The following is an 18274-nucleotide window of genomic DNA, read 5'->3' as shown; positions in this document are numbered from 1 at the left end:
ATATAAAGGAAATATATGCTTTTAACCTTGCATTAACAGTTTAGGGAAGGTCCTTTCCTGTTCCAGCATGAGCGAGCTTTATGAACTCATGAAGAGAAGCTCGATTTAAATGAAAGAGCCCTGACCTTAGCCTGAATCAACAGCTCTGGAATGAACCAGAACATCGACTGAGCATCAGTGCCCAGTCATACAAATACATGTGCTGTCATCTTTTTAATAAATGGGCACAAATTCCCATACATAGACACGCCGTACTTTATAGTCTTGTGAGAAGCTTCTCATTCGTTTTTGAAATGGGACGTCCGAGCAAACTCAGGGTCAGGTGTCCAAATACTTTTGGCCACATAGCATATGCTCTCATACTGTATATAAAATATAATTAATTTCAGGCCAGCACTGTCGCCTCACATCGGGTTTGATCCCTAGGCGGGACACACACACACACACACACACACTCACACACACACACACACACACAAATTAGAACAATTGGGTTTCAATCATTTAATCCAGGGCGGCACGGTGGCTCGGTGGGTAGCACTGTCGCCTCACAGCAAGAAAGTCCTGTGTTCGATCCCCAGGTGGGGCGGTCCGGGTCCTATCTGTGTGGAGTTTGCATGTACTCCCCGTGTCTGTGTGGGTTTCCTCCGGGAGCTCCGGTTTCCTCCCACAGTCCAAAAACATGCAGTCAGGTTAATTGGAGACATTGAATTGCCCTATAGGTGAATGTGTGTGTGTGTGTGTCTGCCCTGCGATGGACTGGCGGCCCGCCCAGGGTGTTACTGTGTGCCTTGCGCCCATTGAAAGATGGGATACCCCAGCTGGCACCCCCACCCGGGACCCTAATTGGATAAGTGCTTAAGAAAGTGAGTGAGTAACTTCAGGTTAAATAAGAGTCCCGTCCACTCTGTGCGGTTCCTCTCAGCTCTGGACGGCTGTACCCTTCCCTTGGTGGAGCCGTCCTGTTAAAATCATCTCAATAACGGTCCTGACAAGTTCCTGATAGCCGAATACTTTCAGTGTGACGGAGCGAGGACCTGCGCTTCGGTTCGCTGGTTTTACCTTTGTGTGCCTTTACTGTTCACAGATAAGAAACACAAAAGCGATCGGGAGCTGATTAGTGATTAATGTGGTGCGCAAACGTCCACGCCTGCAAGAGGCTTTACACTCAGAGTGAGTCAAAATGAGATAAAGTTCTCATACACGCCAAAACCTGCGAATATGGAAATTATAGCATGTTAATATTATTAAATTTTAGTAATTTTTATAATGTCCAAGCTGAATTAAACAGCAATCTGGGAACATGATCAAATCCTGTAAGCAGATGATGGTATCAGCGTTTGTTAATAATATTATATTAATAAATAATAAGCATGGTTGTGATTTCTAACAGCTCTAAATTCATTAATTAATTCATTTCCTCATTCTAATCACAAACCCTGAACCCTGGAGTAAAATAAATCAGAATTCAGAATCCAATGAATCAAAATGAGAATCCCGTCAGGACCAGGCTGTCCGGCGTATCCCTGAATGGGCCGGGTTTGGCCCCTCCTTGACCTCTATACAATATCAGCTGGTATAAAAGCTAAACCTGAGATAAGGACCTTCACTTACACCACTGTGGTTCTTCAAGGAAGCTACAGATCCACCATGGGGAGTTACGGAGACCCTTGGAGGTGGCCGTTCGCCTGGATCCTACTGGCTGTCGGAATAATCTGCACATCCACAGGTACCATTACAAAATAATGATCACTAATGTAAGGTACAGGACTAGTAATCAGAAGGTTGCTGGTTTAAGACACACTAACGCTTCCCTTGTCCTTGACGCTCGCTCTGGCTGCACGCTTTCTGTCTGCTCTCCGCTTGCTTTTAGTTTTTAGTTATTTTAGTTACTTTTTATCTTTTATTTCTAAAATATAGAGCTCAATCAGCAGACACTGACAATAGATTGACAAAAAAGGCACAGAATTACAGAACTACATTAAACTAGACGCTTAGTTAACAGAGTTTTCCACCAGCCGTCAGACTGAACTCGGGCACAGTTATCAGGACTACCATGGCTCCTATCACTACAGCGGGTTCTTCGTGCTGCTCCAACTGCTACAGACTCCTACGGAAAATCGCTGTACTGGAGACAAAAATGCTCACAATCCTACCTGGAATGGATAGGAGAAATGGTTCCAGATCACTCGAGGGTGAGTCAAAATCTAATACAGAACAACCAGCTAAGCTAAGACTAGAAAGCTTAACAGATTTCCCGAAGCTTGACAGAATTCAGTCAAAACAGGGGAACAGAAATGAGCCATGTGAGAGAACAAGTCGGTGGCACAAACTTGGAGCAAAACCAAAACAAAAAGCACAAAAGCAGCAGGTGGCTGTTTTAATGTCTTCCACACCAGACTGTTCATCATGGGCTCGGAAAGCTAAGATTACTCCAAAAGCTAGCAAAATTGCACCCCGTGGGAAAATAGCAGAGTCGCAACAAAAACCGATCCCTTTGCTGAATCGTTTTGAACCACTCAGAAATTTCATCGAGGTTACCCCCAGTGGTAATGGTAATGAAACAAAACCAGTGAAGATGACTTTAAAAGGGGACTCAAAGCGGGCTAGCAAAAACAGGAGGCTGAACAAGCAGAGGCCCTTGCCTGATGCAGAGACCACTACGAAAACCCTGATCGTCGGTGACTCGGCCATCAAGAATATAGGCAGCAGATCAATCCTAACATGCTGTCTCCCGAACGTGACTGTCTCAGAATTAAATGAGGAACTTCCCAACATTCTCTCCCAGCATGGAGTGATCGACCGAATTATTCTGCATGTGGGCAGAAATGACATTCGCAAAGAGGAGTCAGAAATCTTAAAGAACAACTTCACTGAACTGTTCAATACACTTGAGAAGCTGAATGCTCAGAAGTTCATCAGTGGGCCTCTCCCTCAACACATGGCTAAGCAGAACCTGCAGTTTGAAAGGTATGGATTATATTGACAATTTTAATCTATTCTGGGGGCGCAAAGAATTATTTTACCCAGATGGCACCCACCTAAGCAGGACTGGAGTAAAGGCACTAAAGGACAACCTCCATTTTGCTCTTCGACACCCATCTGCTCCTTGGACTGACTCGGTACAATACGTGCCTTCTCAACCTCCCTCACCTGCTTTGAACCATGAAGGACCATCAAACATACAATCCCCATCACTAGAAAACACAGCTCAGGCTGAGTTTCTGACTCTTGATGAAAGCTATTACGACCTTCATCATCAGACAGTGACACAGCAGTCAACAGCAGCGACATCACAGTCATCCTCCAACTTCTCTATCTCATCAACATCACCCCCACATATGGATTTCACAGAGAAAATGGAGAAACTGGTGTGTGCTGGGACTAAATTCTCACACTCCATCTCAGCCAGTCCACAGGTTTCACCCAAAAAATCCAGGGCACCCCCTCCCCCCATTCCCCCCCGCGCTCTGAGGCCACTTCAACATCGTCAACAGCAGCCTTGTACTTCATCTCCTCTGGCTGTACAGAGTTCAGAATGTTCAGCGAGTGCTACTGATAGCGGCTTCAGAATACAAAACAATAATAACACGTTGTGATGTGTTCAGGGTCCTTGCTATAGCAGATATGATACTGACAACAGTTCGGAGAGTAAGCTTGGACCCAGTATGCCTGAAATGTTTTCTATTCCTGTGTTGATTAGAAATAGAAAGAATAGAACGCATTCAGCATATCAAGTCAACCAGTCTAACCTCTTACCTGTACCACCACAACCTCGGGCTGCCCCAGGGGCTCCTGTGGTTCCTTTAAAACTAGCTCTGCTTAATATTAGATCTCTAGCCAACAAATCATTTTTAGTGAATGACATAATTCTATCCTGTGGTTTAGATTTTCTGTTTCTAACTGAAACATGGTTAGCAGAAGGCAGCAGTGCTACTGTTCTTAATGAAACAGCACCAGCAAACTTCAGTTCTATGAATGTGTGTCGAAGTGGTAGGAAAGGTGGAGGAGTAGCTGCCTTATTTAAAGATGTATTCCAGTGCAAAAAGACTGTACTTGGCAATTTTATGTCGTTTGAATACCTCTGTTTTATTTTAAAGGGTACTCCCAAAATTTTATTTTTAACCATTTATAAACCTCCAAGATACTCTGCACATTTTATAGATGAATTTGCTGAACTACTGTCACTTATCTCCACTGAGTACAGCTTCTTCATCATAACTGGGGATTTTAACATCCACTTAGATAATAACAAGGACAACAACACCAAAGAACTTTTTGGACTTTTTGACACATTTGGTCTATTGCAACATGTGAAAGGGCCTACACATACTCGAGGGCACACTCTGGATCTAGTTATTTCTAAAGGTCTTAACATTTCCTCTGTTTTGGTCAAGGACCTGGCCCTCTCTGATCATTTTTGTGTCTTCTTTGAAATGCTGATCACTCCAGATGCTCAAACTAGCTCTGTTTCTGTTAAGAAAAGGAATATAAATGAAAGTACAAGTTCTCGGTTTATGGAGGCCATAGCTATATCACCAACTTTAATTGCAGAGTCAGTTGATGAACTCCTGGATAACTTTAACGTGAAAATATTGACTGTCATGGACGTGGTTGCTCCGGTAAAAGTCATGAAAACGTTGAGCAAACAGAAAGCACCATGGCGTAACACAATGATGGTAATGGCTATGAAAAAAGATTGCAGGAGAGCTGAACGTAAGTGGAGGAAAACTAAACTTCAAATCCACTATGATCTCTATAAGCAAAGCCTTTGTAGTTTTAACTCAGAGTTATGCAGGGCTAGACAGCTGCACTTCTCTAAGATCATTAACAGGAACATCAACAACACCCACACTCTATTCAACGTGGTCGACAAGCTTACAAATCCTTCAAAACAGATCACGCCAGAACTTCTGTCCACAGAGAAATGTAATGAGTTTGCTCATTTCTTCTGTGAAAAAATCTAAACTATTAGACTGACCATTAACGCCACTCAGTCAAACAATAAAACCATGCTGCCCCTACAGACACCTAAAAATAACATGACTATTATGTCACAATTTAATACAATAGACCAAAAAACTCTGGAGAAAACAGTTCAGCATCTTAAATCATCGACATGTTGTCTCGACATGCTGCCATCTGAATTTTTTTAAACTATTTTTAACTCTGTAAAAACTGATTTGCAACAAATAGTTAATGGCTCACTATCATCAGGCGTTTTCCCAAAATCACTTAAAACAGCTGCCATTAAACCACTCCTAAAAAAGAGAACTCTGGATGCGTCTGTGTTAAACAACTACAGGCCGATCTCAAATCTTCCTTTCACAGCTAAGATCATTGAGAAAGTTGTTTACAATCAAGTCAGCAGTTTTTTGAATTCCAGTGGTTCTTTTGACAAATTTCAGTCAGGCTTTCGAGCTCACCACAGCACTGAAACGGCTCTCATAAAAGTGGTAAATGATCTACGGCTGAATAGTGACTCAGGTAAAATATCAGTTCTGGTTTTACTGGATCTTAGTGCAGCCTTCGACACTGTAGATCATAGAATATTGCTGGATAGGTTGGAAAACTGGGTTGGACTTTCCGGAACAGTCCTTAATTGGTTCAGGTCTTACTTAAAAGACCGCAGTTACTTTGTCACTATTGGCAGCTATGAATCTGACAGAATGGCTATGACATGTGGAATCCCCCAGGGATCAGTTCTTGGACCTCTCCTGTTCAATCTTTATATGCTGCCATTAGGCCAAATGCTACAGGCTAACAACATTAATTACCATAGTTATGCAGATGACACACAGATATATCTGGCTCTCTCACCAGATGATTACAGCCCAATAGATTCACTGTGTCAGTGTCTGGAGGACATCAATAACTGGATGAGCCAGAATTTTTTACAGTTAAATAAGGACAAAACAGAGATTGTCGTGTTTGGCAACAAAGAAAAGAGGTCTAGTGTCATTGAACACCTCAGTTCCCGGGCTCTAAAAACCAAAGACCAAGTCCGAAATCTTGGCGTTCTAATAGACTCAGATCTTACATTCACCAGCCATATTAAAACCATCACCAAAACAGCCTTCTACCATCTTAGAAATATAGCCAAAATCAAGGGTCTAGTGTGCCAACAAGACCTAGAGAAGCTGATCCATGCTTTTATCTCCAGTAGGGTGGACTATTGTAATGGTCTCTTAACTGGACTTCCCAAAAAGACCATTAAACAGTTACAGCTCATTCAGAACGCTGCTGCTAGAGTTTTAACCAAGACAAAGAGAACTGAGCACATCACTCCAGTTCTAAAATCTCTACACTGGCTTCCGGTTAGTTACAGAATAGAATTTAAGGTGCTGCTACTGGTCTACAAATCACTGAATGGGTTCGGCCCAGAATACATCTCAGAAATGTTTAGAGAATATAAACCCAGTAGATCTCTTAGATCCATGGACTCAGGTCAGCTAGTAGAGCCCAGAGTCCAAACTAAACATGGTGAAGCAGCATTTAGTTGTTGGGCTGCATATAACTGGAACAGACTGCCAGAATATATTAGATGTTCCTCAAACATAGAAATCTTTAAATCCAGGTTAAAAACTTTTCTTTTTTCTTGTGCCTATGATTGAGCTCGATATTTTTACTATCATCCTCATTTTACCATATTTCTTTTAGTCTTGTTTTAATTCCATATTCTCTAAACTGTAAGGTATATTTTACTATATTTTCTTTTCGTTTTTATGTTTTAATTGCTTATTTCTCTTGTTTTAATTTCGTATTTAGCAAATTGTAGGGTATATTTTACAATATTTTCTTTTAATTTTTCATGTTCTTAATTTTTATCTCTCTTGTTTGAATTTCATGTTTTTAATTGTAACTAAATGTTTGCAAGAAGTCTTTCTGAGGTTCTAGATCTCAGGAATGTTTTAATGCTTTTAATTTTTAATTTTTCCTTATGTAAAGCACTTTGAATTGCCACTGTGTATGAAAGGTGCTATACAAATAAACTTGCCTTGCCTTGCCTTGCCTAACACCAGGTTGGCACTGTTGGGCCCCTGAGCAAGGCCTTTAAACCTCAGATTTTAGGATTTATAGGATTAAAGCGTTTGTTAAATGCTGCAAATGTAAATATTCAACAGGTTCTGAATATTCTGAACCGATTCCACTCTAACCTTTAAATAACATTCCTACTACATTCAAAAAACGTTTTCATTAATTATCGTTTGCTCCTGGTTACCAGTTGGGGTTAAAATTTGACATCCGCTCGTTTTTGGACTGAATTACTCACTTACTCACTTTCTTACTTACGTTCTTAACCGCTTATCCAGTCAGGGTCGCGGGGGTGCTGGAGCCTATCCCAGCTTACACAGTAACACCCTGGACGGGGCGCCAGTCCATCGCAGGGCACGCACACACACATTCACCTATAAGGCAATTCAGTGTCTCCAGTTAACCTGACTGCATGTTTTTGGACTGTGGGAGGAAACCGGAGTTCCCGGAGGAAACCCACACAGACACGGGGAGAACATGCAAATTCCACACAGAAAGGACCCGGACCGCCCCGCCTGGGGATCGAACCCAGGACTTTCTTGCTGTGAGGCGACAGTGCTACCCACCGAGCCACTGTGCCACCCTGGATTAAATGATTGAAATCCAATTGTTCTAATTTGTGTGTGTGTGTGTGTGTGTGTGTGTGTGTGAGTGTGAGTGTGTGAGTGTGTGTGTGAGTGTGTCTGAGTGTGTGTGTGAGTGTGTGTGTGAGTGTGTGTGTGTGTGATGATTGATTTAATGCTGCAGAAAGTTCTAGAATATCATCAGACTTTGTGTCATTCATTCATCATCTGTTTTACCACCGTTTTATCCTGGTCAGGGTCTCAGTGGGTCTGATACATTGGACAGAAAAAACACTGGACAGGTCACTAGTCTATCACAGGGCACACACACACACTTAGGGTAATTTCCAGTAGCTCCAGTTGACCTGATGAGTCTTTGGACTGTGGGAGGAAACCGGAGCACCCGGAGGAAACCCACATGGACAAGGAGAACATGCAAATGTTGTGAGGCATTAGCGCTATGCATAACTCCACTGTACCGTCCCTGACTTTGTGTCATGACATCATAATTCCACATTAGTAATGATGATTAACCAGAGCTGGTGACTTCTCTGTGTTCATATAAATAGAGATAGTTCAGCTCGACCCGTTACATGTACATGGAGCAGTGCTGTCTGTTTAGTCCTGCTGGACGTATTTCTAACCAAAGAACCACCAAAACCAAACGTACCATGAATGAGAAGCTGCTAAAACACTGACCCTGTCCACAGTCAAGCAAGCTTCACATCTCGATGGGTTTGGAGGCATGAGAGGATGTTTCTTTCTCCCTGTGATCAGCCTCACACTTCAGCTGAGCTCATGAGTGCTGAATCCTGTGTGCTAGTCTCTCAGCCTGTGATAATAAAGCTTGCTTGACTGCGGACGGTGACACTCATGCTCCAGCAGTGGGCACAAATTCCCACAGACGTCTTGTAAGAATGATAGAAATGACCTTTTATTAATACGATACAGAGGATCAAACAGCCGTGCGATGGGTTGCAGTTCTGTCCAGGGTTTTCCTTCCTCGCGGCCAGTGTCGCCACACTGAAACCGGACCCGCTGAGACCCTGACCAGGATGAAGCGATACATTTGTGTGAAATTACTGCTAACAATAGCTAATGGTTTTATTTCTTCTCTGCAGCAGCAGAACCAGGAAAAGCTGCTTCACCTCTGACCAAAACTGTATCAGGTGAGTTTCAGCAACACCCACACCTACATCCACATCCACCACAGTACAGCCGTGCTATCCACCGGTCAGGCACCCGCATGGACATGATTAGCTGTGTCCAAACAGACTAGACATTGAGAGGTGTGCTTGTCAGTGCACTGGTCCCACGCCCGGTTAGAAATGGGAAGGTTGAGGACCAGATCTGATGTGGTGACGCCTAAATACGGGAGCAGCCAAAAGAAAAAGTCCAAAAAGAGTCTTTAATTCGAGGCTTATTCTATTTATTATTTATTTGATTTTTTATTAATTTTTATTTAATAAATTATTAAGATTTTTTCGATATTTTTACATTTTTAATATACATATATTTAAATGTATTAATATTTTTTTTATTAATTATTATTATTAATTTATTTTTCTATTTATTTTTATTCTACTTCTATAATTCAGCTCCTAAATCCACCCACAAGTCCTGGTCAGGGTCACAGTGGGTACAATTCACTGGGTAAACACTTTGATCAGGTCGCCAGTCCATCACAGGGCACACACACACACACAGACACACACACACACTTATTAACCTGACTGCATGTTTTTGGACTGTGGGAGGAAACCGGAGCTCCCGGAGGAAACCCACACAGACACGGGGAGAACATGCAAACTCCACACAGGTGTTCCATCTGGGATTTGAACCCAGGCCCTTCTCGCTGTGAAGGGACAGTGCTACCCACCTAGACCCCCCCCCCACACACACACACATAAACCATCAGACAATAAAGCTGCTTTGATGCTGCTGAAGCTGCCGAGGTTAAACAGTAGAAATAAGCAGTTCACTCTGGAGCTGGTATCAAACGGTGCCTCCATGATGCGTCTAATAATAATATTCACGTTATTTATTGCTGTGTTATTATATATGTAGATTAATATAGCAGATATACAATCTTCACTGATCCCAGCCCTGCACCTACATCCACACCGCGGTATCGTATTTATTTATCTTCTCCCGTATGTTCCACCGACAGAACCGAACCCGGTCCATAACGAACGAGTCTGTAGCACGTGGGGGAATTTCAACTTCAAGACCTTCGATGGCGACGTCTTCAGTCTCCCGTCCACCTGCAACTACATCCTGACGTCTCAGTGCAGGAGCGCCTACGAGGATTTTAACATCCAGCTGAGGCGAGAGGTCCTGAACGGCGAACCCACCATCGGCAGGATCGTCATGAAGCTCGACGGCACGGAGGTGGAGCTCGACGGCGGGGTCGTCACCGTGGACGGACAGCGGTGAGTAAAGCCTGACCTATGCTTGTGTGTTCTAAATTAACCACTGGACAGGACAACAATCCATCACAGGGCCTCAGAGATCCCCCCCTCAGGCACATGATATACGGCCACAAGTATTTGGACGCCTGACCGTATGTTTGCTGGACGTCCCTAGAACAACAACTGCTCTTCTGAGAAGCTTCTCACAAGACTTTGAAGACTTCTGTGTATGGGAATTTATCCCCGTTTAGTCAAAAGAGCATTAATATGCTCAAAGAAAGTCTCAGTTGACGTTCCAGTTCATTCCAAACCTGTTTATGCTACTGGGGTGTATCATGACACATTAGCACAGTCATGCTGGAACAGAACAGGATAGGACCTTCCCTAAACTGTTGCTGCAGTTGGAAGCATATCTTTTCTTTTATATGATTGTGGCTGAAACACAAGAAATCAAAAATTATAAAAGGCGTCCTGATACTTTTGGGTTCTCACACAGAGAGCCGTATAGCGTACGGACAGCCACGCTAAGCTCCAGAGGTAGGTGTATATAGATGCCCAATCGGCCTTCAACACTGCTGGAGCTTGGCATGGCTCTCCGTACGCTATACGGCTCTCTGTGTCGGAACCCAAAACTAACAAGTGGCCACTGAGAAGTGTAGTGAGAAGTGGAAACGACTAAATCCAGAATAATCCAGTAAACAGTGCAATACTAAGTAGTAAATGTTTGTTTTTTTGGCAGGGCGACTCTCCCGTTCAGCCACTCTGGGATCCTGATCGAAAGCAGCACGGTTTACATTAAAGTCACCGCCAAACTGGGACTGGTGGCCATGTGGAACAGGAAGGATGCCTTCATGGTGAGTTTGCCTTTATAATTCGACATTTTATGCCCCCTTTTAAATCCACGTACAAGTCAAAAGTTTATGGTCATGGAAGGACAGTTCATATTTTATCGGAGGGTGGCACGGTGGCTCGGTGGGTAGCACTGTCACCTCACAGTGAGAAGGTCCTGGGTTTGCTTTCCAGGTTGTTTTAGAAGATTCAAAGCCAGTATTCAAGATTTAGGTAACATCAATGCACTAGGTCAACCAAGTGGCTTAATACTACAATCGGGCAGTGGTGGCTTAATGGTAAGGTTAATGGTTCAAGCCCTAATACAGCCAAGTTGCCACTGTTGGGCTCCGGTCAGCTGGGCGCCCACTACTCTGCAGGATGGGAAAAGACGTGACTAAAAACTGGGCGGGGTCTTGGGCGCTGTGTAAGGACCCTGGTTAGTAGCTCGAGGCGCTCGAGGTGACTCTCCATGAGCGAGACCGACCTCTCGCGTTCGGAGGGAGGGCGTGTCTGGAGAATCTACCCTCCTCGTACGCCATCTGGGTCTCCAGCAGAGGAAAAGGAACTGGCTACGACTAAACTGAGAGAAAACAGGAGAAACAGCAGAAATAAAATAGAAACGTGTCTGAAAGTGATGTTAATGTATGTAATGGCAGTAGGTACAGGATTGTTAGGATTAAATGCCTCACATTTTTACACTTCTACACTTTTTGGCGCTAATCTCAATTTGTTTTTTTGTTGTTGTTTTTAGGTGGGACTGGATGGAAAATACCAGAATCAGACCTGCGGACTGTGCGGAGACTTCAACGGAATCCAGCTGTACGACGAGTTCATCCAGAACGGTCAGAGATTCATACATTTATAAACAATTCATGTATTTATTTTAGTTAAACCAAATTTAATCCATTTAATCGCTTTCTGTCTTTTCCTTCTTTAATGCAGGACATGAAATTTCTGCAGCTGATTACGGACAGTTTGCTAAGATGAACGATCCCACCGAGAGCTGCAGTGAGTTACCGACTCCATCAGACCAGACCTGCACCAAACAGGTACAAATAATAAAAAAAAATAAAGAAACAAATCAATAAATCTGTTTATAAATACTTTATAGTGTTTAAAAGTGCTTTTATTTAACATCATTTGGGTAAAAACACAAGTTTGTTTATACCTACAGTATTTTTTACTTCTTATTTACCTTTTACCCTCGCTTGATCCTGGTCAGGATCACAGTGGGTCTGGTTTTCACACACTGGGTGAATGCAATAACACGCCCCCGGACTGGACATGGTCTGTTTGTAGATGCCCGACTGGCAGATAGCAACACAGGGGATTCGAACCCTGGATCCCAGCAGGAGTGGGAAAGCGTAATTTACCACTGTACCACCCGAGCACCGTATATACAAATTCTTATATAATTTTAATTTTTTATTACTTATATAAATTAAATGTTAGTTCTTTAAATGTGGATATTAATGTGGGTGGCTAAGTGGGTAGCACTGTCACCTCACAGCAAGAAGGTCCTGCGTTCGATCCCCAGGCACGGCGGTCCGGGTCCTTTCTGTGCAGAGTTTGCATGTTCTGTCTGTGTGGGTTTCCTCCGGGAGCTCCGGTTTCCTCTCACAGTCCAAAAACATGCAGTCAGGTTAATTGGAGACACTGAATTGCCCTACAGGTCATTGGGTGTGTGCCCTGTGATAAACTGGCGCCCCATCCAGGGTGTTACTGCGTGCCTTGTGGCCATTGAAAAGCTGGGATAGGCTCCAGCAAGGCACTTGTAGTTTGGCCAGAAGTCAAAAGTATTGGGACACACCTGACCGTGAGCTTGTCGAACATCAAATTCCAAACCGGCTGCATTTATACTCAATCGTTCCGTCCTTCCTTCATAGCTTTAATATCATCCACTCCTCTGGGAAGCCTTTCTACAAGACCTGGGAATTTGTGCTCATTCAGTCAATAGAGACAGTCAGGTCAGGCACTGATGTAGAACAAGGTGGCTTTCCAACATCCATAGAGCAACTGGAGCTCCTTTACACACGACTAGTTAAACCGCGTCTTTATGGAGTTCGCTGTGTGCTCGGGGTGTAATCATGCTGAAAGAGAAAGAATGAGGACTTCCCTAAAGTGTTGCCCCAATGTTAAAAGCATTTTTATATGATGATTTTTTGGCTGATTTTGTGTGTGTGTGTGTGTGTGTGTGTGTGTGTCCTGCACAGACGACAGTGTGTGAGGAGAAGCTCACGGCTCCAGAGTTCAGCAGCTGTCTGAACCTCGTCTCCTTGGATGATTTTATTAAAACCTGCGAGGCGGATCTGTGCCACTGCGCCGCCAACTCCACCGAATTCTGCCTGTGCAGCACCGTCTCCGAATTCTCCCGCCAGTGCACTCACGCCGGGGGCAAACCGGGCCAGTGGAGGACTCCGAGCTTCTGCCGTGAGTCTAATTAAAATCAATCGACCCCACCGAACCCCTCCTGTGTTCATGTCTGACGTTCTACTGTCTTGTCCTCTATAGCTAAAACCTGCCCGACCAGCATGGTGTACCAGGAGTGTGGGAACCCCTGCATCAACACCTGCTCGAACCCGGACCGAACTCACGTCTGTGAGGAACACTGCATCGACGGCTGCTTCTGCCCTCCAGGTACCTTTTATTATTGATTCTGATCACGCAACACGGTCTCACGTCTGTCTAATTAAACAGCAATAAGATGGTGCTGGAGCCTGTCCCAGCTTTTCAATGGGCGTAAGGCACACAGTAACACCCTGGACGGGGCGCCAGTTCATCGCAGAGCACACACATACACACACACACATTCACCTACAGGGCAATTCAGTGTCTCCAATTAACCTGACTGCATGTTTTTGGACTGTGGGAGGAAAATATATTTACTAATTTATTTCTATATATTTTTATTATCGCAGGGACGATGTGGGACGATCTGACCGGACGAGGGTGCATCGTACAGGACGAGTGCTCCTGCATCCACGACGGCAAAGTCTACCAGGCTGGTCAGAACTTCTCCACCAACTGCAAAGAATGGTGAGAAGAACCGGCTTCCTAAAATCTGGACACACTAGAACAAAGAACGAAGAGGAACGTTAGCCAATCACAAACGTCTACGAGACAGACGGGGGCAGCTGGTTCCCTCCTCCAAAAGTCTTGACCTGCTCAACTTGGGTGAAAACTGGACACATGTTCTCAGTTATGTGGGCAAAAGTGTTGGGACACCCGACCATAAGCTTGTCCATGAGCATTTATACTGAATCGCTGCATCTTTCCTCTGTAGCTTTACTATCATCCACACTTTTGGAGTGTGGCTGTGGGAATCTGTGCCCATTTAGTCAATACAGTTAGTGAGGTCAGGCAATGATGTTGGAAGAGAAGTGTTGAGTTGGGTTGAGCGTTTACCTTTGGGAACTCCTTTGGACACAACTAGTCAAACCGTGTCTTCATGGAGCTCAGTTTGTGCTCGGGGTGTACTCATGCCGAAAGTGTTAAGAGCTCCTCCTGAGCTGCTGTTCTCTGTGGCCGCTCCTCTGGTGGTTTTGGTGACATCTAGCGGTGGCTGAAGGTACTTCTCCTCCCATTCCAGCCAATAGATCTCTCCCCTGCCTAATTTGACTCACCTGGCCCTAATTACCTTCTCATCAGCCTCCTGGTTATAAGCCCATGCCTTCCTCTCAGTCAGGACCAGATTGTCAGTTGTTGTTTGCTATGCACACTGTCTGGTTTCCCTTGCGCCTGCTATCTGTTCCTGTGTTCCTGACTTCTCTGCCTGGTTCCTGGATCCCTCGCCGGCTCTCTGTTCCTGTGTTCCTGCCTTCTCTGCCTGGTACCTGGATCCCTCGCCGGCTCTCTGTTCCTGTGTTCCTGCCTTCTCTGCCTGGTACCTGGATCCCTCGCCGGCTCTCTGTTCCTGTGTTCCTGACTTCTCTGCCTAGGTACCTGGATCCCTCGCCGACTCTCAGTTCCTGTGTTCCTGCCTTCTCTGCCTGGTTCCTGGATCCCTCACCGGCTCTCTGTTCCTGTGTTCCTGCCTTCCCTGCCTGGTCCCTGGATCTCTCATCCACCTGCCACCTGCGGTTCCTGTCAGCCTCCTACCCCCAAGCATAGCCACTCGTACCCTCGCCTTCACCCTCGTTCCCTGGTTCTCTTTCTGGACTATTATTCTTAATAAATCACTTAAACCCTGCTCCTGTCTCTGTGGTTGTGTTCGCATCGTGGTTCCAATTCCAAACCCCTCTTAACAGTACAATCTGGTCATCACTATGGAACCCGCGAACCCTTCCACAGATGGACAGGGAACCCTGGAGTCCCTGCTGAGCCACCAGGCCACTCAGCTGGTTCAGCACGACCAATTGCTCAGGTCTCTCATTGAGAGCAACCGCCAGCTTGTGCAGCAATTAGGGCAGGTCTCCCGGCAGGTTGAAGCCCTTACCTCCGCCCAACCTATCTCGTCCCTGAACCCCAGCACCGCGCCACACGTACCTGTTTCCGAGTTTGGTTCCCCAGCCCCGTCCCTGGCTGAGGGTCTCACCACCCATCCGGAGCCTTACCATGGTGAGTTGGATAAATGCCGGGGTTTCCTGTACCAGTGCGGCCTGGTCTTTAGCCAGCGACCCACCACCTTCTCCAACGACGCTAGCAAGATAGCCTATGTGATTGGACTCCTCAGGGGAAGAGCCCTAACTTGGGCCGAGGCCGCCCAGTCATCTGTGGGTCCACATGTGGGTTCTTATGAAGATTTCCTCTGTCGGTTTCAGGCGGTGTTCGATCACCCGAATCATGCCGGAGATGCGGCCAGTCGTCTTTTGGGGCTACACCAGGGCTCCCGGTCTGTTGCTGATTATGCCGTTGAGTTCTGGACGCTTGCGGCTGATGCCGGCTGGAATGACGCCGCCCTCCGGGGAGCTTTCCGCCGTGGCCTAGAAGAGCGTCTTAAAGATGAGTTGGCAGCCCGGGATGAGCCTTCTAGTCTTCAGGGTCTCATTGACCTGGCTATTCGTCTGGACGGCCGGCTCCGGGAGCGCCGCCGGGAGCGGTCGTCACGTCCTGCTCTGACCCCGAGGCCAGTTCTTCCTAGATCCTCCCTTCATGAAACGCCTGTTCCTTTTCCAGCTTCCCCCACTGCTGAGGGGGACGAACCCATGCAGCTTGGACGAGCCCGGCTCGCCCCAGAGGAACGTCTAAAAAGATTGCGTTCGGGCGAATGCCTCTATTGTGGCCAAACCGGGCACCTTCTCGCTTCGTGCCCCATACGCCCAAAAGGGGGAGCTCGCCAGTAGGAGTGGGGATTCTGACGAGCTCAAGAACCACAACCCCACCTCTTCGTCCTCGCCTCCAGGTCCCTGCTACCCTATGCTTCCCCGGGAATCCAGTGTCCCTCCTTGCACTCGTCGACTCCGGATCGGAGGACAATCTTATCGATGAAAGTCTTGTTACCCAGAAAGGGTGCGTCTTGGAGGTTCTCGACACCCCTGTAACCGCTTTTGCTCTGGATGGGCGCATGCTCGCTCGTATTACTCACCGTACGGCCCCGGTAACCCTAGTCCTTTCGGGCAATCATCGCGAGTCCATCCGTTTCTCGGTAGTCAAGACTCCCAAGTCCCCTCTGGTTTTGGGATTCCCATGGCTCTCAACACATAATCCTCAACTTGATTGGCAGCAGGGTAAGATCACTGCTTGGAGCGATCTCTGCCACTCCCGGTGTTTACAGTCAGCAGTCCATCCTTCTAGCCCTCGTACCGACCCCCCTCCTTTCATCGATGATGTTGACCTCTCCCAGGTCCCCTCCAAGTATCATGATCTTCGGGAAGTATTTAGTAAGGACCGAGCTCGATCTCTTCCTCCCCACCGGCCCTACGACTGCGCTATCGATCTCCTCTCCGGAGCCACACTTCCCACCAGTCGTCTTTACCACCTGTCTCATCCGGAGCGTGAAGCCATGGAGAATTACATCTCTGAGTGTCTCGAAACTGGTCTCATCCGTCCTTCCTCCTCTCCCCTCGGTGCAGGGTTCTTCTTTGTGGAGAAGAAGGATAAGTCATTGAGGCCTTGCATAGACTATCGGGCGCTGAACCAGATCACGGTCAGGAACAAGTATCCCCTTCCACTTTCATCCTCTGTTTTCGAATCTCTGCAGGGTGCTGTCATTTTTAGTAAACTTGACCTCCGGAACGCCTACCACCTGGTGCGTATTCGGGAAGGTGATGAGTGGAAGACGGCCTTTAACACCCCCCTCGGCCATTTCGAATACTTGGTGATGCCCTTTGGACTGACCAACGCCCCCGCGGTTTTCCAGGCCCTGGTAAATGACGTCCTACGCGATTTCCTGTACCGGTTCGTGTTTGTTTATTTGGACGACATATTGATTTTTTCCCGGTCCCCTGAGGAGCACATCATTCACGTCCGGCGGGTCCTGTCTCGCCTGTTGGAGAACAGGTTATTCATCAAGGCTGAGAAATGCGAGTTCCACACGAATTCCATCGCCTTCCTCGGCTTTGTCATCCAGCCAGGACGAATTAGGGCTGACCCCGAAAAGATCCGTGCCGTTACTGAGTGGCCTGTTCCTTCCTGCCGTAAGGCCTTGCAACGCTTCCTAGGATTCGCAAACTTTTATAGGAGGTTCATCCGCGACTACAGCAGGGTAGCGGCCCCCCTAACTCGCTTGACCTCCACCAAAGTCCCCTTCTCCTGGCCCCTGGAAGCTCAGGCCGCCTTTGACCGTCTCAAGGTTCTGTTCACCTCTGCTCCCGTTCTTTCTCAACCAGATCCCTCGAAGCAATTCCTTGTGGAGGTTGACGCATCTTCTTGTGGAGTTGGAGCGGTCCTTTCCCAACGCTCTAGCCCGGACAACAAGTTTCATCCCTGTGCATTCTTCTCCAAACGGCTCACCCCCTCGGAGGTCAATTACGATGTGGGTAATCGCGAGCTCCTGGCAGTCAAACTCGCCCTGGAAGAGTGGAGGCACTTGCTGGAGGGAGCAAGACAGCCTTTTGTGGTCTGCACGGATCATAAGAATCTTTCTTATGTCCAGACAGCAAAACGGCTGAACTCCCGCCAAGCCAGATGGGCTCTATTCTTTAGTCGTTTCGACTTTACCCTGACTTACCGCCCAGGCTCCCGCAACACCAAACCTGACGCGCTCTCGCGCCAGTTCATTTCCGAGGACACTCCACCCTCCGACGACTCCATCTTGCCTCCCAATTGCGTCCTAGCCGGTGTCACCTGGGATATCCAGGAAGCTATTAAAGAGGCCCTAGAACAGGAACCCGACCCTGGAGATGGGCCTTCCAACCGCCTGTTTGTCCCGACTGCTGTACGACCGGCTGTCCTCAGATGGGGCCACGGCTCCAATTTCGCCAGCCATCCTGGAGCTAATCGCACTGAGTCCCTCCTTAAGTGCCATTTCTGGTGGCCTTCCCTGGAAGCAGACAC

The 18274-nt window shown here is 46.6% G+C and overlaps 1 pseudogene; it reads left to right on the top strand.

Annotated features, from left to right (window-relative positions):
* Window positions 1-2578: 2578 nt before the first annotated feature.
* LOC134331204 (mucin-5AC-like) overlaps window positions 2579-18274 on the top strand; it is a 48286-nt pseudogene continuing 32590 nt past the window's right edge.

Source organism: Trichomycterus rosablanca, chromosome 17 (assembly GCF_030014385.1).
Source record: "Trichomycterus rosablanca isolate fTriRos1 chromosome 17, fTriRos1.hap1, whole genome shotgun sequence".
Lineage (NCBI taxonomy): Eukaryota > Metazoa > Chordata > Actinopteri > Siluriformes > Trichomycteridae > Trichomycterus > Trichomycterus rosablanca.
The sequence above is the reverse complement of the archived record's forward strand: the minus strand, read 5'-3'. Positions and strand labels throughout refer to the sequence as shown.